The following is a 24,049-nucleotide window of genomic DNA, read 5'->3' as shown; positions in this document are numbered from 1 at the left end:
TATATATAGATATATATATATATATATATATATATATATATATATATATATATATATATATATATATATATATATATATATATATATATATATATATATATATATATATATAGATATATATGTAAAAACTATTGAAGAATCATTTAACAACATTATTTTATTTAAATAATAAATAATAATATTTTTTTTGTATAACAGTTTAATGAATACTTTCGAGTTTATTCCGTAAGCGCACATTCCGAAACGCTCCTTCCGTAAGGAACTGTTTCACAAATATTCTTTCGAAATGATTTGTTTCGCAAGTTTCTTTTCGTAAAGAGCTATTACGGAATAATTATTATTTATTTTTTTCGTATAACGCATTACGGAAGGTGAATTTGCGAAAGAACAACTTCCGCAATAACAACTTGAAATACGGAAGATAAAAATGCGAAATTTTCGTAAGTTTTTGTTTACGGCGAACAACCCTAATTTATACCAAAAATTAAATTACAGGAAGTCGCAAATGTCTTAACTACTTTATATTTTTACATATTTGTGGAATTTGCTGACACTATCATAAATAGAATTCTTTTGTAATGATTACTTCTGCTTTTTAAAAAAAAATGTTTTTTAAAAAGGGGATTTAATGTAACTATTATTTGAGCCTATTTATTTTTATAGTGTTTTAGGAGGAACTTTATTTCGTGCCTATATTTATAATCTATTTCCGATTTTTTGTCTAGTAAACATTCATGGTTTGCATGTGTACGTCTCGTAGGCATAGTATGCATTTTTTGGAAATATTGTTATATGCAGGCACTGTTTCGGTATAAAAGAATTGACCTAAAAGCTTTAGTTTCTGCGCATAAATTAGAGGCAAAGCACAACGACAAAGTCAGTTTATTATAATTTGAGAAATATTAAGTAAAGTGGTAAACATAAACTATAAAAACGTTCTATCAGTTAAAATAAGAATAATCAAAAAAAATAATAAAGAGAATTTAAATATAATAAATACTCAATATTTTTGTAGAACAATGAAACTAAAATTACAGCCTTCTAAGATAACTAATAGTATTCTAAAAAAGGGGCATTCCACGTCAAGTGGAACCACCCATCTGACATCACCGACTCGGATTTTGATGAAAATTGGCTCACATGTTGGGCATATGGACAGAAGAAAAACATGTAAATTTTTTTGACTTTGGTCAATTAATTTCTGAGATATGACCTTTCAAAGTTTTGACCTTTTCACTTGACCTTGGTTATTTAAAACGTCATAACTTTTTTGCTATTATACTAAGGAAGTTGATTTTGGTGGCAAACAGAAGCTCTTGCATAGACGATCAACTTTGTGTCTATACAAAAAAGTGATAAGTTCAATAAAAAAAAAGTTATTGGTCATTTGGTCAATTGACCTTTGATCCTGGTCGATGGCAAAGGTCAAAAGTCATAATTGTTTTTTTTTTTTACAGATTGCTTTTTTTATTGTGGATGTCCCATGAAAAAATCTTTTTGGGATTCCCATAAACAGCTTTGGAAATAATATTAAAGTATAAGTAGGTTCTAAAAATTTAATATTTAAATACCTTAAAATTATACAGTATTTTAAGGTAATTTATTGAATGTAGGCCCTAGGTTATATAATAGCTACCATATACAAATATACTATGATTTGGTTATACTTGGCCCATATATATCTATATATATATATATATATATATATATATATATATATATATATATATATATATATATATATATATATATATATATAGTTGAAAAGTAACAAAAATGCTTTATTTAGCAGTTTTAGCATAGCAGTACAGTAATGAATGCAGTATAATATTTACACCATTACCATTGCAATACATATTTGCTAATAATAAATTAAAAAAGCTATAATGGTTAACGATGATGCAAGTTAAGTGCTTTTGTTGCTCCTTCAGACTCTTTAGAAGTAATGAAGTATGACCAACCAGTTGTAGTTTTGGGTTCGACTGCTAGCAAAAGGTCATTCAAATCAATGGTAAAAATATCTGGAGGATCTCTGAAGGAGAAAAGTTGACTTGGACCATGAGGGTAAAGAAAGTTCATGGTTACTTCTTTTTTTTCTGGATTGCTTTCCAACACACAACCTATCCACCAATGTTCATCATACTCTACAACCATGTAACCAGAAATTGAACTGAAGTTGAGCTGGCAAACATTCTGTGATGTAATTTTTTCAATTCTAGACACAGAACTGGAACTATAATCTTGTACTTGAAGTTCATTCGTGGATGATTGTTTAAAGCAATGAAGTTTTTGGGTACCAGAAGTCGTTTTAGCATTCGAAAATCTTTCCTTTAATATTGTGGATTCGATTTGCCAATCATTTTCAGTGAGGTATTCAAAGGAAATTCCATGGATATTTTCTTTAGCAAAAGTATATAATTGATAAGTGGTCATTATTTGGTCATGGTATGGACATTGTAAGCTTGCTTTTGCTGCTTCACGTTTAACAGTTCCTCCAACTCCATCACAAGGGCCCTTACCATGACTTGTGGCAAAGAAATGCCATTCGGCTGGAATACCAAAATCCTCTTTGTGATAGCACAGATTTATGAAATTCTTGCAGTTTTTGTATTGTGCTGCACAACCATCACTAAAATATGTTATTTTTAATACCTCAAATTTCACTTTTAAAAAATTAATTAGTTTACGCTGAAAAAGATGAACTGCAATTGTGTCATGAGTATTACATTCCAAAAGCAACACATAACTTCCATGACATAAATTTCCTTCATATTTATAATAAAAAACAAAAGGATGTAAAGTTGCTTGATTATTTGTCCAATGATATCCCAGTGCTGCATCTTGTATAATAAATGCATAATTTTCTGAAAAATCACCGATAACCAGAAATTCTCCATCTGATAAATTGTTTTTCTTCCAGTCTAAATATTTTGCCTGCTCTTGAGCAATAAAATCATGCCTAGCAAGTGTTTTCAAACTCCCTAAAAATCTTTCAATAACTTCATCAGTGGACTGTATAAAGGTTTGAAGCTGGGACCTATTTGTTGTAGTTCACTGTTTATACTCAATTTCTTCAACTCCTTTAATTTTAAAGCTTTGCAACAGCTGTTCCTTTAGCATAGCAACTCCAGGGCAATTTTTACACTCGCCTAGAGGACATGCTGGCAAGGAAGAATTGCATTGGATTTTTGCCAAAGCATGTTTGTAGTTCTTAATAGGGGTTTCTAGTTCATCTTCTAGTTGTAAATCATCCATATGTGATCCGACTATCATGAGTTTAACATTTTGATGAATGGTATATACACACACAGTGAGTACCTTTTGCTCCTGCAAAGACACATTCTTTTGGACGTAGCTCTGCAAACTTCGAAAACACAATTCTGATATTTGGATACTTTTCTGAAAATAATTGATAAATTTCCTTCAAATTATTTAAAACTTATCTTTTCTGAATATGTTTTCTTTCCCCATTTTCCATAACAGATAGAAAATCTTTTATTCCAGGCATTACACAGCTAACAGTGTCAGAGTAATAAAACTCTTTTACCATATCTTTCACATGTACAGGTAGTGATTTTCCTTTTTTTGGGTTAGGGGTTGATAAAACAACTTTGGTTATTGAAACTTCTTTTGCTTGAGATACAAGTCGATGTGAACAATTAAATTCTCTCATCACTTTTAGATTACTCCATTGAGCAACAAATATTGTCAAAATCATGATCTTTTCACTCTTACCTTGTGTTGATTTATACTTATCCTGAAGCACTTAAACAATGTCATCAGCACATGTGTTAGAAACTTTTTTTTTTAGTTGCTTCGTATTCATCATCCTCTAAAGTATCAATAGCATCTGAATTAGTAGATAAAAGGTCTAACTTTCTTTTTACAAGTTTTTAAGGTTTGTCTTTTTCTCCGGAATATAACTTTTGACAGTTTGTAACTTGCGTTTATCCAAGGGTGGCTCACCCAATAACAACAAGGATTTATTAAAAATAGAAATTTCTACTTCCTGGCACTGATAATTTTCATCTCCCTTGTCACTACAAATATCTTGAGATCTGGAACTGCTTTGAGAATCTGACTCTGTTTTACAATTTGCAGAATTTTTATCATCACATAATCCTGTTTCGGAAGGTAAGCCAGTGATCCTCTTTCAGCAAGTATCACATAATTTTGCTCCAGCCATAAGTTTTAAGGGATACATAGCTACTTGCCGACTAGTAGCTACCCTCAAGGTTTTATATTGTTTTTTCTTATGGTATTGGAAAGGATCATAACAATAGTGTTGTCTCTTCTTTATCTCTTTTACTTGTGCTTGAAATGCCATTTTTAATCTAAATTTAATTTGAAAGTTGCTAAAAACTAATTCCTAAGTTATCTTTTGATGACTAATTCAATGGAAATGAATTGATTATTTTAATATAAATATATATAGCCTTAAGCCTCATATAATTTAATACTGACTTAGTATGTATTTATAGTACTAGTAATTAAATTACAACCTAGAAAATAAAAGAAAAAAAAGGAAATAGTTAATAATATATATTTCCAATAGGCTATTAACAGAAAATGACCTCAAAATATCGCATTTGTAAGGCCGATAAATATTAAATTTTTAGAACCTACTTATACTTTAATATTATTTCCAAAGCTGTTTATGGGAATCCCAAAAAGATTTCTTCATGGGACATCCACAATAAAAAAAGCAATCTGTAAAAAAAAAATTATGACTTTTGACCTTTGCCATCGACCAGGGTCAAAGGTCAAATGACCAAATGACCAATAACTTTTTTTTTATTGAATTTATCACTTTTTTGTATAGACACAAAGTTGTTCGTCTATGCAAGAGCTCCTGTTTGCCACCAAAATCAACTTCCTAAGTATAATAGCAAAAAAGTTATGACGTTTTAAATAACCAAGGTCAAGTGAAAAGGTCAAAACTTTGAAATGTCATATCTCAGAAAATAATTGACCAAAGTCAAAAAAATTTACATGTTTTTCTTCTGTCTATATGCCCAACATGTGAGCCAATTTTCATCAAAATCCGAGTCGGTGATGTTGAATTTGACCAAAAAGTGGTTCCACTTGACGCGGAATGCCCCAAAATAATTCAAAATATAATATGGTAAACATAAATATGCATTAATGTTTTACTACTTTGGGACAAAATCGTGCTTTAATTGCAGTTTTGGATATATAAGAAGAAAATTAATTATGTAACATTTGAATTTTGTGCAATGGGTTGCTTTGTTTCTGCAGTCAACAAAATGAGGTTATAGAGTGTATTTTCCGCTTAAATTAATTATTAATTCCCACTTGTTTGCTTGAAAATTCTGTTCAGCACACAAAAAATAGTATAAATAAACTTTATTTTTTCAATTATTAGTGCAAAGATTTTTTTACCAAAATCTCTGCAATCTTGTTTATGATGTTAGACTACTTTAGCATACAAAATGCTCTCTGTATTGGCAAGAATGTCTTACGTTGAAAGCATGGGTATAAAACTTTTTTCAGCAGGTTTATCTTCCATTTACTCAGATCCAAGTATTAAAAAAAAAAAAAGATTTTAAGGGCCATTAAATTCTAACTAATGAGACTCTACCCTAATATTTATCCAAAATATTTAATGGTGTGTTGTCTTATTTTACATAAAACATTTAAATACAGCACGCTGCGGTGAGCAACCCAATATAGCTCATAACTGCATAGGGCAACCCACTTTGCTATTATACTGAATCTTCATATGCGCTCAAGTCTTATCTTGTTGAATAGAAATCAAAGCTTATATGACGTTTCAAATAAATTTCTGATCGCTCGATAAAACTTCCACAAGGCGTTTGTATCTGATGACATGGTAATTTGCACAGTTTAATATTTTTTGCCAAATAGGATCAAAGTCGGCACCTGTTGATTTTGTTGCATCTTTTGATTGGACATTCAATTCCTTGATAATTTAAAACTTGTTGGCATGCAGAAGACGAACATTTTACTACAAACTGCATTCCTATGTTTACTTCAATAAAATCTAGTGTCTGATTCCACTTTACAATCAAATAACTGCATTAGTTACAATCAATAATTGAATACTATAAATGATGTTACATCTACTTTTGAAATATTAAATAACACGTTTTGTAGACTTTTGGTTTACTAACTAGTTCTTTAATATTGTATGCAATTTTGTATTCACAATCATTAGAAAATAAATGGAAGTAGTTGCTAAATTTGAAACCAAGTTCTGCACTTTTGTTTCTGCTATATGCTGAAGATCTCTTTGAATTTCTTATCTGACTCTATATATCGATGCAGTCCAAAGAAGCAAGTGTTTTTTTTTTAACTTTATTTAGGTGTCAAAAGAATTCCATATGATCTTATCACTGAGCACCGCGAATAAGCATTTAATAGGAAGTTCACGCCTGCTTCCTAATCTCTGTCTCAAATGTTGCCCAGAAGTGGGCTTTGAACGACGGATCCTATGTTTCTGAGGAAAGTGTGCTACCATTGCGCCGCGGCTGCTCGCCTGTTTTTAATACAGTTGCACTAATAATTTTTATCGTTAATCTAGATTAGGGATCTTCAAGGAAATTTATGTCCATGTGTTGCACATTCCCTTATCAACAACCTGATATAATAAAAATCTGGAACCTTTGTATTCTTAAAGTCTTTGGCATCTGGTATACGGGTTATACTTTGACATTTTTTTATAAACTTTATAAACACGAAACCTAATTGTGTCTTTTTGAAATGTTGGTAACAATGCACATTCGTAACATTTTTAAATTGTGACGCAAAAGTTCCTACATTATTAGAGTTTAGAGTTGAATGTTTTTTTTTTAGCAGAATTTAATTATTTTAGAAATACATAAACAGATAACTACAACGGCAAACCAACTGCTAACTAATCTGCAGTCATTTGGTTCAATATTTTCAACATTATGTCATCATATTCTGCAAAAAAAATAATTCTCTAACTACGAAAAGGATCCGCCATAACTTAAGTGGTTGTTGTTCTTAGATAAATGGAGAGGATATACAACGTAAAACTAAATGTTTTTTTATTTCAAATAGTATTAACAAAATAATCAAATATAAGTTAGAAACAAAATCTGGTTAAAGTAATGAGCATGTTCACCAAATTTAAAAAACTGAAATTATTACAGAAAAAAAAACATATTTAATTTTAATTGAAAGCAGTTTTTGTATTCTTATTTTACTCATAACATACTTCTAAATGTTTTTACTACTATAATTATAAAATGTTGTTATTATTATAACTACTTAACTTAATATAGTTACTTATATTACTTTACATTATTTTATAATTATTAAAACTACTTTGAGTAAAACCTATAACAATAAAATGTTTTTACATAAAAAAATGTATAATGCATCTTTTATTGTTTGATTAAAAAATGAAATTATTATTTACTTTATTGCTTTATTAGCGAAGACTTAATTTTTTTATTTCAGTAGGATATCAATCTTTTTATAATTACCTATTTTTGCCCAAGTAGAGTTGTTTTCGGAGATTTTCAGAGCAGCTTAAAATTTTTTATAAACAATTAATATAATTAACATTTTTTGGAAACCTCTTATATACAATAGCGTAAAAAAGCATACAGACAAGATCATTAAAGGAAAAAACTTTTGAATGCAAATTCCATTCTCTATTAAATTAGTTTTTTTAGTTTTATAGATAAAAAAATATGATTTTTTTCTAAAAATACTCAATGTGATCCTAATAGTTAGTTTTATCTGGGCAAAAACAATAAACTTTCGAAACATAAGCCTAAAGAAATTCTATAGAATTTTTATAGAATCTCTGTTAATTTCAATAGAACTTTTTATCTACTTTTTTTGGTGTAGAAAAAAAAGTTTTATAACAGTTTCTCTAGAACCAATAGACATTCTATAGAAATTTTATAAAATTCTATAGAACTTCTACAGGCCATATGTTTCAAAAGTTTATAGAAGTTTTATTGATTTTTTTTGCTTGGGGTTTTGCTTTTGTTTTAAAAATAGCTTTAATTAATTACTAGGCTTTTCTGTACTCTGTAAAAGCGTTCTCAAAATGCACGCTGTCATTCGAGAAAGATCTAACAAGCAAGTTTAAGCTTTTTTTCTTTTTCGAATTTAATTGTTATTTATTAGTTTAGATATTAGATGAATTATAACAGTAATATTAGTATCATATTATAAAAAAAAGTAAGTGAGGAAAGTAGTATGGCAAATTATATATTACAATTTTTCAATCACCCTTTCTAATTTTTAAAGCCATTTAAATTTTGCTTTGTTTTAGCAAGTTTTTTAGCTTTGTTTATTGTGTTTTTTAACAGTTTTGTTTTAATTGAGCTTATTTTTACCTTTTTAGAAAGAAAATAGGGGAATAGATGAGGTCTAACTATTTTGCACTAAAAGATCAATACTTCTTATACTTTATCATAAAATTGTTTATAATTACTTTTAAATTTTTTTATAAAAAAGAAAAGTTTTAAGAACTCCTAAATTGGTATAACTCAATATGCATTAAGTGCTATAATTTCAAACCTTGCTTAATTATTATGCTACTATCTATTTTTGTTCTATTTTAGGAAATTTAGAAAAAAATTTGGATTTTGAGCCAACACAGACATTTTGTTGGTTGTTAAGGTTTAATTTTGTTTAATAAGTATTTGATTTAATTTAAATATAATTATAGCTTTATATTTTATTACCAGATATTTTTATATATGAATATATATATGAGATAAATTTTGTATTGTCCTTTTTATTTTTTGTATTTGCTTTATTTAAGTTGTATATGTTAATTGTTTGTATATATGTTTATATTGCTTTCAAAGTTATAAACTTTTTGTTAAATGAGTGTATGTGGTAATATGTGTTGTATAGTTGTTTTTTTAAATGTGTTTTATAAAAGTCTAAAATGTATTTTATCTTAAGTGTATATGATTTTTATATGAGGTGTAATAAAAATGATTAACCACTCTGGTATCATGAATTATATGACTGGTATCAATTCATTTAATGATGTTTTTCTTTGTATTTACTATTTTGCTACATTTTTTTAATTTCAGATTTATTATATAATGTATTTATGTGATAAAGACGAACAAATTATTGTATACTTTTATGAAGATTTTTGAAAATATCAACTTTAGTCCAGTCAACATGTAAAGTTCAACGTTGCATTTGTCATTTTTAATTAGTTTCTAGGTTTTTCTGAATGCTTATCTTATTATTCGTGATCTTTTTCAAAGTCTGAAAGCAAGTTTCAGCTAAATTATTTTTCTTAGCTTACAAGTAGAGTTGATTTTGTTCCTTGTTTAATTTAATTTGTTTAAATATGGTGGTTTTAATAAATAAGTGTTTGTTTGTTCTCGGATTTTTACTTATTTGTTTTCAGATTTTTAACAACTAGGTAACAAAGCTAAACAAGTTTTATTTTAGTTTTTAGGTCAATTAAAAGAGCGAAGAACTTTTTGAAAGAGCTAAAAACTTTAAGCTGAAAGAGCCTAAAGTTTTAAGAGCAATTGAAAAGAGCTGAAGTACTTTTTAGTCTTTGTATATAAGGGTTAATAATAGTAAATCTTTTAGACGGTAGAACTAATACTGATTTAAGTAAGTTTACCATTTTGTTTTATTTTATATTGGATTTATTTTATATTGGATTTATTTTATATTGGATTTATTTTATATTGGATATATTTTGTATTGGATTTACTTTATATTGAATTTATTTTATACTGGATTTATTTTATATTAGTTGTATATGTTTTATGTTTTAAAAATAGAAAACTGACTGTATTTTGATGACATGGAACTTAATTAGAAATGTTTGAAATTAACTTTTGATTAAGGTGAAAATAGTTTTGTTTAGTGCTAACATTATTAAACCAGTTACTAATAATACTGCTCGAAAATGCTTTCTTTCTATCCCTTCTTCTAAGATGATTGTTCAAATATTGTAGTAAAAAAAATTTTTTTAGTTCAAGTATTTTACTTAATAAAATAACTTATTAAGTTGTGGTGTTATTTGCCAGTGTTATTATGTTGTTTTTTCTATTCTACTTATAGTCTTTTTTTTTTAACTATTCTGGATACACATAGTAATGTGTGATTATAAATATCTTATACTATGCACTATTGTTACTGTGTTTTGTGTTGGTAGAACTAGGCTGTTAAACCTATTTTTTTAATCTTTATATTTTCTATTATATAATTATCCTAATTCTAATAACAATAAAATGCAAATAATACTTTTGTAATTGAAAATTGTAATTTTTTTCTTTTTCATTTCTTAATTTAGGTAATGGCATTCTTTACCTGACTTTCCATTTCTGGCACCTGCTGTGTTGTGGCAGATTAAAAAAAAAATTTAAATGATATTATTGCTATAACTTAACTGATAATAATGCTATTAATGTCGATAACTATCTTTATTAACATTATTTTGAAAAAATTTATTTTGTGAAAAATTGAATATGTATTAATTTAACAAGTTAAAATAAGTTCAACAATTTCTAGGTATAATCAATTATAATCATTTAAATGATGTTTGATCAGTAAACAGCAAATAAACATGTATATATATACAAACATTCCTAGGGTTTGAAAAAATATTTTGCTACCTATGATTTGAAAGATATTCTACTACCTAAACTTTTGAGTGACGCAATTAAATTTGCTGAACATTATGTAACCATTAAAAACAAAGATAAATTAAAAACTAAATAAGCCTAAAAATTTTTTTTGTTTAATATTGCTGAACCTTTGATTTAAGAATATATTGTTTTGTTTGATTTTGCAATATGTACTTGTTCCATTTGTATCAGAATGCATGAAAATGGTCTGGTTACAATTTCTGCTTTTATTATTTTCCGAAATGTTTTCACATACTATTAAAAATCGAAATTAAATAAATCTTTTCGGAGTTAGTAGACAAACGTTACCTGATTTGGCTTAAACTTCCTAAATGGTCATAGATACCACAAAATTTTTTTACAGAAATGCAAAAAAATGGATCACTGTTGAAATATTAAACTTGCATGAGCATGATGCTATAAAATACAATATTCCAGATTCAAATAAAAAATATTACTGCATTATTAAAAGGAAATATCCTTTAAATCAACTGAAAAATCAAGCTTTGTTAACAGTGCATTGTAAATAACATTTTATGGCATACCAGTTTATACCCAGACACTCACAATGAAAATATATAAGAGTATTTTAGAGTTTGTATCAATCGTAAATGTTAATATACATAATAATTCATTTTATAAAACAAAAATAAATATTATTAATACCTCTTGTCTTAAGCGTAGTTAAAGCATGAATTTGTTTTTCAATTTAGTTAATTACTCAAGTGTACTTGTATATGTAATTTTTCATTTCATAAAAATACAAAAAGTATTTGTCATTGTAATTCGAGAATGATTTGAATATAGTGATCTAGAAAATAAACTGATTACGCATTTGAATTACATACAAATATCCGGTCATTACTATAATAGAAAAAAAGCTGACGTCATTTGCATCGCAACCAAGGAGTTTAATCAATTTGGAATTAGCAAGCTTAAAAAATTTCAATACGTATATATTTTCTATAGGTATTTTATTTCAATTAGTTTAAAGACTTTTATATTCTAATAGTTGGAAAACATCTTGAAACATATATTAGAAACTTTTAGTACTAGAACAAGCACATGCCAGATTTTTTTAAATATGTTATTATTTTTATTAATATTATTGTTAATATTATTGTTATTATTACTATTATTACTATAAATATATATATATATATAAATATATATAAATATATATATATATATATATAAATATATATAAATATAAATATATATATATATATATTTATACTATTATTACTATAAATATATATATATTTATATATATATATATATATATATATATATATATATATATATATATATATATATATATATATATATTAACACATCTACCGAGCCAACACTCTTTCATGGAGCCCATGTGTGTTTATCAAGGTTTAAATGAGCCAATTAGGGCATGGGATTGCGTTAAAGATTTGAAACAAGAAATATATGGGCCGCCTATCTAATAATACTATATATATAACTGATGGGTTGCCCATATTGGACCCATGTTAGATTTTTATTGAGAACCCTTGTCTTTATTCGGGACAGCTATTGGTTTAAATAGTTTTTTATTGCGCTTTAAGTTAAGAACGGTTAGCTATCTATTTGATAAGGCATGTCAAACTCAATTTGGTACGGGGATCTCCTTAGCGTAAGGAAATGTTGTGACGGCCGCCAAAGCTAATACTTATTTTTCTGATGAATTAAGTTAAACTCCTCAACCCAACCTGTCTTTTTGCTAAGGCTTGATGTGAAGTAAACAAGATTATAATTGTATTTTAAATCTATTAAACCATTGCAATAAATTAAATGAAGTACGAAAGTTTAGTTTTGCATTATTTACTTCACACAATAAGAACACAATAAAAATGAACAAGGAGTATTTTGCAATAATAATAACAAACGTTATAAAATTTCGGATTTTTCAGATATTGGACAACTTTTATTCGCTGATAGCTTAATAAGGTCTGGTTTAATGTCTTGGCTAGCTACCACTTTCATTATGGAAGACAAATGTTCATCAGTAAGCCTCGACCTCTGAGGGGTTTTATTTCGTTTCATGTGTGAAAAAAATTGTTAACAAAGCTGAGTACTGCCAAACCTTGCACATACTTGACAAGCAAACTGAATCATCTTGGGAAACTGATGTAGTGGTAAAATAGAATAAAGTGGTGTACACTAACTTAGTAAACTGTTTTTTGAGAACAGAATCATACTGAAGTTCAATTAATTCTATTTGCAGATCTTCTTCTACTTTTTCAATATCAAACTTGTATGGTGAGGTGAAAAAAGCAAACTTTTGTTCACATTTTTTGAAGTCTTGAAACCTTACTTCCTAAACCTAAAATCTTATTTTATATTTTTTAAATTCTCTGAGTTGCTGCTGAATATAAAATTTGAATCTTGCAGCTCCATAGACTTGCACGTCTTAAAATGTACTAAATTTTCTTGTTTAATTTAGTGTTCCCAGAGTAAAAGCTCGGTTTGAAAAGCTCTTACATTATTAAACATAGTGGTGACCAACTTGTACTTTCCTTGAAAAATAATGTTTCGATCATTCAGGTGTTTTGTTATATCAACTAGAAAAGCTAAATCTTAAAGAAACTAGGTTTTTTTATTTAAAATATCTTGCCCTTTTGTTTCCAAAAATTAAAATATTTCAGCTTTCAGATGATTGAATGCTTTGAATACTTTGTGATATGATAACCATCGAACCTCAGTGTAGTATGATAAATCCTCATATTCACTTTGATTTTTATTTGAAAATGAATCAAACTGACGATGATTTAGTCCTCTTGCTCTAATAAAGTTGACAACAGATGCTATTCTTTTAATCACATAATCCTAATCAACTTTTTTTTCGCATAAAACTTCTTGGTGAATGATACAATGAAAATTGTTTATCTTTTTGCCAATTTTCTTATTTAACTTACCAACAGACCCTTCTTTTAACCAATCTTAGCGGGTATCTAGCATCAGTAACTAATCACAAGTTTAGTAACTGGAAGTTTATACTTGTCCAGTATTTTTTAAATCTCTAAAAAATTGTCTTTACCTGTTGTTGTACCATGCATTAGAATCAACTCCAGAAGTTCTTCTATAATTTCATATTTGAAATTGCAACCTCTGATAAAAAACAGACAACTGAGCTACATCGTTGACCTATGTACTTTCATGAACAGCAATTGAAAAGGCCTAAACATCCTAGCAGATTTTTGTTAACAGACTTTTCAAATCTGTTGCTTAGTCAATTAATCGCTCAGCAATTTTATTTCTTGAAAGGCTTATGTTGTTAAAACCTTTTATTTTTTCAGGGCAAAGAATCTTTGCAGTTTTAATCAGGCAGTTTTTGTGAAATTCACCTTCAGTGATAGGTCTGGAATGGGATGCAATTAAATGGGCGAGATTAAAACTTGCTTTGACCACGAGTTCATTTGATTAGTTCACGGAGTAATAAATATTTTGTTGCTTTTTTAGTTTGGCTTTTAGTTCATTTAATTTGTCTGTCATTTATCTTTTTGATAACTTTCAAATTTTTCCTGATAAGTTTTATAGTGCCTCTTGATATTGAATTCTTTTAGCATGCTAACTTTTTGCTGACAAATCAGACAAATATAAACTTTCAATAATATTTGTAAAAAAGTATAGCACTTCTGATTTTGATTAAAAAAATCTTTTTTCATCTTCAATTTTACGATTTTGGCTTGCACTTGTCTTTGAATGAGATACTTTAATTTTAGTGACAATAACACAAAATAAAAGTACCTCAATGTTAAACAACAACAACAACAAGATAACAACTTATCTATTAGACCAGGTGAAGAAAAAAATGTAATAGCTTTTCCTCAGCGTTTTTGGAGTAATTTTTCAGCTTTGGAGCAAATTGCTCTAAAGCTGAACAATTACTCCAATAACCTTGGAGCAAGTTGCTCAGCTTTACGTAAATAAAAGTTTGAGAGATTTTGCTTAAATCTTTATTCACGTAAAGCGTATTTTTTCATAGCAATTGTTAAAGTTAAAATATATCAAAAAATCTATCTTCATAATTTTTTAATAATTTTTTATGGTTCTAATTTCAGAGTTTTAACTTTGATAAAAAGATGAAAAATTAATTTAGCATTCATGTCTTTTTAATAAAGAAGGTGAGAAAAGTATTTGTTACTTTTTTATTGTTGTTTTCAATAAAAAAAGCATATCTGCAGGCCACCATATGCAATAAAATGATAAAAATGTTGCCGCCATTAAAGGTCTTGCGGGCCGCGTGTACCCCGCAGACTGCCACTTTGACATGCCTGTTTTGGATGATACAAAAGTAGGTTTGCGATTTTATAAAAAATACAGACCTAGAACAATATCGCAGGCTATTGCACATACGAAGATTTTACAACCAACTTAACGTCAACTGATCTACTAATTCAATATTTACAAATTCTAGAACTATTTTTGATAAAAAATAAATAAATAAAGAGTTGTTCCATTGCTTTTGCATATTTATTAATTAAGATTTATTTTTCAATATTTTTTGTGCAATAATAAAAATTCTAATTAAAAAGTAATGCCGTTGTTTATAAACCCCAGATTGGCTATGAAAATTTTCCTAATTGGTTAGTTAATCTTTATCATGTAAAACTTAATGCCCCTCTCTTTTAAAACAATAACACATGCCATTTTATTATATGAAATGAAGAAATGGGGCTTAATGTCCGATGGGAATTATTACCCCCTGTTACCCTATTTGTTACAGCGCTTTTATTGTTATCTTTTTAATAAAAATTGCATTATATATTTATATCAAAACACAATTTGCATTATTTGTATATTTTTTAACAATCACCAATTTCGACTTTTCTTTTTTTGAACTTTTTAATCTGTTAATATAATTTTTTTGTGTCTAGTCGTTACAAGTTTAAATCAAAAAGTAACTTTGTGTAGATTCAATAATAAAAAGTCAGAAGACTGTTTTTGAGAATAGAGATCTTCTATGTCCAAGAGTCCCACTAATTTGTTCATTTTGTTGTACACTTGATGTTCAACAAAGAAAATACAATGTATGTTCAACAAATAAAATGTAAAATTACTTAAAAACATATAGCGAAAATGCAGCACAAAAGTTTGCATTTAAAATAATACACTTTGTACTTAATTAACTGTCATAAAAAAGTTATTTAACTTTATATGTTTGTACTTATTTATTTATATTGCTTTTATTACTTAAATTATATTCTACTTTTGACACTTCGATTGCCAATTTAGCGATGTTCTTTCAAAAGCATCCAATAATCGTCTGATATCGTCCAGACTGATTCATAGAATCTCTTAAAGCAAATTGTCTAGAATATGCACCTAAATTACAAACCCATTAATTGCATATAAACTTTTAGCACTGCTTATTTTTTAATTTTTAAAAAATTGCCGCTCATCACTTTAAATCCTTGTTAGAAAGGATAAATAGAGAATGGAATCAGGAGCAAGATAATGGAATCAGGAGTAAGATAATGGAATCAGGAGTAAGATAATGGAATCAGGAGTAAGATAATGGAATCAGGAGTAAGATAATAGAATCAGGAGTAAGATAATGGAATCAGGAGTAAGATAATGGAACCAGGAAAAAGATAATGGAATCAGGAGTAAGATAATGAAACCAGGAATAAGATAATGGAATCAGGAATAATATAATGGAATCAGGAGTATTATAAAGGCAAGCACGATAAAGAAAAGCAACATAAGCAGAAGACAAGATTACAATCAATTTTATATATGGTTTTCATGAGACAGTTATCATAATTTTTAATGATAATAAAAATAATAGTAATAATAGGGTCATTCCACCTCAATTCAATTTATGCTGGGCACCATGCTTTCCCAGATTTTGGAATATAAGCTCGTATTAATGAAAGAAAACTTTATTCCAAAATTTAGTGCCTGACTTTTAACGGTTTGAGAAATACCAATACTCAGTCCCAATCTTTTTTTTTTATTTTTTTTTTTACAGCGCCATTTACTTTTTAGGCTAATTAAATAACACAATTAGCTTTAACTTATGAAATACTTGCTCAATAATGTTTCAAATTTGTACCTAACTATTTTTTATGGAGAGGAACTCAAACAAAAACTCAAAAATACCTAATGCACTAAAAAATTTAAGTTTCTTTATGAAAATTTTAATTTCAAAATCGTGTAACACTTTTTATAAAATTTATGATGCTCCGCACAAAAAGAAGTATATCATGGGATGCTTAAAAGATATCATTCTGAAATTTTTTCCTATGGTTTTATATATAACAAACTCATTACAAAAAAACTGCAAAGATTTTCTTTTTTGAACCTGATTTATTTACATTAAAAGTTTTTTAAAAAGGTTAACAAAAGTTGTTGTTTAATAATAAAAAAAACTATAGTATATACATTTATATTTTGCATTGTTTTAAACACATTTTTGAGTCTCAGGTACAGTTCTAATATATAAACTTGTTTGCTTTTTAAATTAAAGAGCTTCACTTTATACAACCTTTATGTGTAATGAAGGATTTTTTGTTTACAAACCTTCAAATAATTTTTTTAAAAATATTTCTTACAGAACTAAAAAATAATATAAAAAACATTATTGATAAAGAAAAATGTTCGATTGGAATAATAAATGAAGAAAATTGTATAATAAAGAAAAGATATGTCCATAATGTATAATTTAAATAATGTCATTTAAGGATAATGGACCAGGAGATTCAACCTGCAGCCTGATTTATGAAGATGAAGATAATGAACTTATAAATCTCATCTCAAGTTAGATATTGCAAGGACTTTTAAAAAGATCCTGATCAGTTAAGCTAAGAAAACTCCTTCAATAAATTATCTAAGGAAGTTAAATATAAAGTAAATGATATGGATATATTTACAGCAAAAAATAAAGAAAAACTGCTGGTTCCAATACCTTGGTCTAACAAATGTATAAAAAAAAGACTAGTGATACTAGTTGTATGGTACATATATCACGCAAGCCGCTGCTGAAAAATTTCCCTGAGAAAAAAAAAGGAAAAGAAATATCTCATTTGTATGTATGTGGATTTACTGTATGCTAAATTTAAAGTTATCCTGATATAAAACTTGTTTTTCTCACTTTTGCTCAAATTGTTCAAAATGGCTCATTGCATTGTGAGCATCTGGTTAATGTTTAATGCAGTTGAATTAGTTAAGATTAATCATGAACTTATTGATTTGTTTGTAGTATGACCAACAAGAATTGCATGTTACATTGTTGCTCTTTGTGTCTAGAAGATTCTATTTTAAGACATTATCTTGAAGATGAATTCCACTCTCAAAAAGATATTGATGAAGATCATGGTTATTGTATAGATTACAAACAATGGAAGACAACAAACCGATCCGAGCTAGGAAGTCTAACAGTAATCAAGTAGCTTAATTAATACTTTAATAAATAAGTTACAAAGACTTACTGTTCATTCTTTGATTGCAAAACATTTATACATTGCTGATTTTAATAAAAATTAAAAAATGAGTTAAGTAGTACTGAGATCATTGTCCTTTGTGATTTTACAGAATATTATAAGTGTTGTGCAAAACAAAGTACAAATTTTTCACTCGAACAAAATTCAAGCAACATTGCATTCTACAGTAGTTTTTTATAAAGAAAATTATGTCCTTAAATGTGCTTCAATATGTTTTTTCTCAGATGATTTACCCTCATGATGTATAAATGAGATATAATGTGAAAAAGTTATCAATGGAACATATTAAAAGCAATATTTCTTATTAAATAGAAACTGTTCATACCTTTTCAGATGGGTGTGCTGATCAGTACAAAATTGCAAACATTTCATAAATATATGTCACTGTGAGCAAGGTTTTGCTATCAAATGTACATAGTTCTTTTTTTTTTGCAACAAGTCATTGTAAGTCATCCTATGATGGTATTGGTGGGACTGTTAAAAGACTAACTTCAATTGCTAGCCTTCATTGAGCAACAACAAATCATACTTAAAGCATCTGGGATATTTTCTTTTTTACCAATATGAAATCATAGGAATTAGTTTTTGATACGTATCTAAGGAGTCAAACTTGATAGCTCAAATTGAAATTTTTACAAAGATTTTCAATAAAAACGTTACCAAGCATCCGCAGCTTTCACAATTTTATTCCAACAAGTAACACAAAAAATTGGAACTAAAGTTGTTTCTGAACAAAAAGAGTATTTGTTTTTAATCTTTAAACTGATGAGGTTAAGAAAGATTGCTTTCCTAATATAAGCATTGACATGTTTGCATGTTTGATTTATAATAACAACCCTTGGATTGGACTAGTGGAGGATATTGATGTTGAAATTAAAGACTTTTAAGTTAGATTTATGCATCCATTTTACCCTTCAAAGTCGTAATGTTGGCCTTCTAGAGATGGTGTGTGCTGGGTTCTATCAACAACCGTATCTTAATGAATAATATTCCGACAACCGCCACAGGAAGACAATACAAAATCAATGAAATTGATCACCAAAGCATTTAAGAAAGCTGGGTAAACTCAAAACCAGAGAACTAATTTTTTATGAAACTGTTAAAAATTGTTAATTCTTATTGCCTTATTTAAATTTTTTTTTACTACAATTTAATTATTTCCATGGTTTATTTTGAAATTTCGATATTTTCAGGGTTTAGAAATATAAAACTTTAAATGCAAATAAGTCTGATTTAAAAAAGGTTACTCTTGCAGTTTTTTTGTTTAATAGCATTTATTATATAAAGAACATTAGAAAAAAAAAATTATAAATAGTAAATCCTTTATTAAACATAAGGGTTGTATAAAGTGAAGATCTTTATTTTGAAATGCAAATAAGTTTATATATTAAAACTTTTTTAAACAATGCAAAAGATAAATGTATATAATTTTATTTTTTTCAAAATTAAACAAAAATTTTTATTAATTTTTTATAAAACTTTCAATTCAAATAAATCAGTTTCAAAACAGTAAAGCTCTGCAGTTTTTTTCTAATAAAGAGTTTGTTATTTATAGAACCATAGGAAAAAATTTCAGCATCATATATTTTAGACATCTCAAAAATACTTCTTTTTGTTCGGAGCATCAAAAATCTTATAAAAAATGTTACACCATTTTGAAACTGAATTTTCATAAAAATACTTTAATTTTTAGTATTTTAGGCAGGGAGCGGAGTCTCAAAAAGAACTCCGGATTCGAAATTGTCAGAAAGATTACTTTATCCTAGTTTTTAGTATCCAGGAGCTCTAAAAATATAAATAAGTTTATGGACTACTAATTGGAAAAAAGTTAAGTCTTTTAGGTAAGAGGAATAATCATTTTTTGAGCCCGAAGTCCTTAAGTATAATGGCGGTAAGGACTCCGGGACTTTAGGACTCTGGGCTTAAAACCAACAATTTTCAATTCATTAAATCTCATGAACTTTTTTCTAATAGCAGATCATAAGTCAAAACACATCTTTAGAGCTTCTAGACACTACAGACTTGAAAAAATTAGAGGTGTAAAGCCGGAGTCCTTTTGGCAATCTGCATCTTTGGCTTTATGAATTTCACAGATAAAGAGTTCAAGAATTTGTTACCAATAATATTCAAATTAAAAGCCAAATCTGCTCCATTCGATAAAAACTATTTGTATAGTGAATCTGTTTTAAAAAATGTATCACCAATAGAATAGTGGAAATCTCTAAAAATTGTGGATTGTAACATAATGGATATTGAAGGTTAATTAAATGCACCAGCTTCTAGTGCTGGAATCGAAAGAATTTTTCAACTTTTGGCCTTGTTCATTCTAAGTTAAGAAACCAATTGGGGGTAGAAAAAGCAGCAAAGCTTGTATTTATATATTGAACATTAAACAATGATGTATTGAATAATTTTAATGATATTTTACATTAATATTGATAAAGAATATAGTTTACTCAAAAAAAAATGCGTTATACTTTTTTTATTTTGAAAGGATAACTAAATACGGCATTATTTAATAAAAACCTAATTTTAACCAAATAACCATGTTTTTTTTGGTTTTTTGAAAAAAACCTATGGTTTTTAGTTTTTTTTAAAAAAACCTGTTTTTTTGCAACCCTGATTTAAACTACTCGCTTACGAAGTAAGTAAATATATATCATGAAAAACTTAGTAAATTATTATTTACACAATAGCATAAAAAAATTTAGTATTAGCTCTGCTCAAAAAGATCTTATTGCCCCTATGATCTTATTACCCTGCTTTACCCTATATATACACATACATATATATGTATATATATATATATATATATATATATATATATATATATATATATATATATATATATATATATATATATATATATATATATATATATATATATGTATATATATATATATATATATATATATAAATATATATATATACATATATATATATATATACATATATATATATATATATATATATATATATATATATATATATATATATATATATACATATATATATATATATATATATATATATATATATATATATATATATATTATACTTATATATATATGTATGTACATATATATATATATATACATATATATGTATTTATATATATATATGTATATATATATATATATATGTATATATATATATATATATATGTATATATATACATATATATATATATATATATATATATATATATATATATATATATATATATATATATATATATATATATATATATATATATATATATATATATATATGTATATAGGTTATTATATTCATATATATAAATTCATATACATATATATGTACGCATTTTATGTTTGAGAATGACTGAATCTATAAATCTAGGTATAGCGTATATGGTATTATTTTTAGCACTTTCCTAAACGACTACTATGCCCTTATTGCTATTGACGATAATCTAACAATGCATTGATTTTCAATTCATATATGATGTCTTTTTCTTTTTGTTTACTTATTCGTTACATTTTTTTATTTCATATTTATCATATGATGGATTTATGCGATATAGAAGAACAAAGTATTGTAATTTTGTATGAATTTTTTAAAAGCATCTACTAATAATTAGTCCAGTTGACGTCTAAACTTCAATGTTGCATATATCATTTTTAAGTAGTTTCTAGGCTTTTCTAAATGTGTTTCTTATTCACCAGGTTTTACAAGAAAGGTCTGCAAGGAAATTTTTTGCTGCAGACCTTGCTTGTAAAACCATGAATTGAAAATTTTTTTTAGCCTTTAAGGAGAATTGACGTTATTTTTTGTTTAATTTAATTTGTTTAAATAGAGTAGTTTTAATAAATAAATGTTTGTTTATTTTTGGTTTTTTACTTATTTGTTTTCAGATTCTTACGAACTAGGCAACTTAGCTAAACAAGTTTTGTTTTAATTTTTAGTGCAATTGGAAAGAGCTAAAAGCTATTTTTTAGTGCAATTGGAAAAAATTGATGTATTTTTTAGTCACACAGTAAAACTGGTACTGATTTGAGTAAGTTTACTATTTTTTTATTTATTTTTTATTGGATTTATTTTATATTAGATATATATGTTATGTATTCAACATGGAAAACTGACTGTAATTTAATGACACAAAAGTGATCAGCAAATTACAGTCAGTAATTTGTTGATCACTTACTTAAATAATTTTGTGCATTGTAGTCTAGATTCTTTGTTAAATTAAAAATAATTGGTGTAAATAAATATTGTTTAATATTTTTAATAAATGACTTATGTAGGATTTCAATAAATCTTAAGTTTAAATGCAGTCTTTGATAAGAAAAGATCACAATTTGTAAGATTCTTTCATATTTTTTTATTATTCAGCTTTAACAATAGTAATGTTACAGGCAGAGCGAGATTTACAGTCTTATGGGCCCTAGGCCAAAAATAAGCCTGCGGCCCCATAACAAATTTTCCAACGAATGAATGCTGTTGAAACCAGCATTCATTCGTTGCAAAATTTGATCCCATTTTATTGTTTGTAAAGCAAGTTCAAAATTTCCATTTTCGATAGTAAATTTTCAGCCATAGCATGAGTCAGCATGAGCCCTGTACCAAGTATTCAATAGTGATTTTAATAAACTTCTTGCAAACTGTTCCAAAGCACTCCACAACTTTGTAGAAACAGAGAAAAAATTGTACAGTTCTTTAACAAAACCAAAAAAAAATGGTTTTCTCGATGCAGCAATCTACAGCAGCCTCTTTTACCAAGTTTAGAGAATGACCTGAACATGGTAAGAATTTTGCCAGCTTATTGAACTCCAAAATTCTAATTTTCATTCCTTTATATTTTCCGGTCATATTGCTTGAGTTATCATAAGACTGACTTCTGCAGTTGCTGATTTCCAAATTCAATTTTACGTTTAAAAAGTACACAGCTGCATTTGCTAAATTTTCAGTTGAAGTTGAAGAAGTTGACAAATCTTTCAATATGCTCATTAGAAATTTGATTAATGTACCTCAAGATCACACATAATTGATCTTTGTGACATGCATCAGGTGTTTAATCTACTGATAATCCATAATACTTAGATTTTAAAACATCGTCACTGATTGATTGCAAAACTTGTTTGCCATCAATATATCAAAACATGTATTCTTTGAGAGGTAGTTTGTTTTTCCAGAACCACTGTCACCATAATTTTTTATGTTTTTGGCCAATAAAGGATCAAACTGAGCAATCAACTCAAGCAGAACAATAAAATTTCCGTTGCTCCCAGACCCAAGTTTTTCATTTGAACCTCTAAAAGCTAAGTTTCTTTCGATCAATGTGCAAATTACAGCTATAACCATCTTACAACCTCTCTTCAGTAGTTTTTTTTCTTTGAACTTCAATTTCATTGAAAAGTTGATCGTTTAAAAAAACCTGGTTATTTTTTCTGTAAAAGTATGCTAATGAAGCTTTTCTGTGGTCTGATGAGTGTTCATGTCTCTGAATTGATGCCCCTGAATTTTTCCAATCTTTATATCCCATTGAAGCTAAAGCACATTTTGAGGGTTCAAAAAGCTTGCAGACAATACAGAATACACAACCTAATGCTGGGGAATGTATGAGCCATTCTCTATTAAACGTTTCACCATTTACTTTTTTCCCCATTAACAAGCTTTTTGAGCAATATCGATCGCGATCTTGATACATCATTTTAGAGGATTTAAAGTCATAATCAGCATTTTGACATTTTAACGGACCATTCTCTATCCAAAATCGTATGTTCTCAGCTGAAAGAGTTTCCCAAAGTCCTGGATCGCTTTTCCTATTCAATTGCAAATCGATAGGGAAACATACTCTCTCCTTATTGCTTGTTCTGATTGCTTGTTTAAAGATTGAGTTTCATTATTTGAGTCGTCAAAAAAATCCAATATTTTTGCCTCTTTACATATGCCACAGTTTGCAAGATTAGCTGAAGTTGGTGAATTACC

General features: G+C 27.3%; 1 protein-coding gene across 5 annotated transcripts in view; it reads right to left on the bottom strand.

The window, feature by feature from the left end:
• LOC136085996 (adhesion G-protein coupled receptor G4-like) overlaps positions 1-11,452 on the bottom strand; it is a 284,829-nt gene extending 273,377 nt beyond the window's left edge. For 3 of the 5 annotated variants that reach the window (XM_065808122.1, XM_065808125.1, XM_065808123.1), the window contains exons 1-2: positions 11,307-11,447; positions 10,950-11,057 (exon numbers count right to left, since the gene is read on the bottom strand). The gene's annotated coding sequence lies outside the window, so the exon portion shown is untranslated. Of the gene's footprint in view, positions 1-10,949; positions 11,058-11,306 lie in introns of all 5 variants that reach the window. The other 2 variants (XM_065808127.1, XM_065808124.1) reach the window with 1 other exon arrangement.
• Between the last annotated feature and the right edge of the window lie 12,597 nt (positions 11,453-24,049).

The sequence above is a fragment of the Hydra vulgaris genome, chromosome 10, assembly GCF_038396675.1.
Source record: "Hydra vulgaris chromosome 10, alternate assembly HydraT2T_AEP".
Taxonomy (NCBI): domain Eukaryota; kingdom Metazoa; phylum Cnidaria; class Hydrozoa; order Anthoathecata; family Hydridae; genus Hydra; species Hydra vulgaris.
The sequence above is the reverse complement of the archived record's forward strand: the minus strand, read 5'-3'. Positions and strand labels throughout refer to the sequence as shown.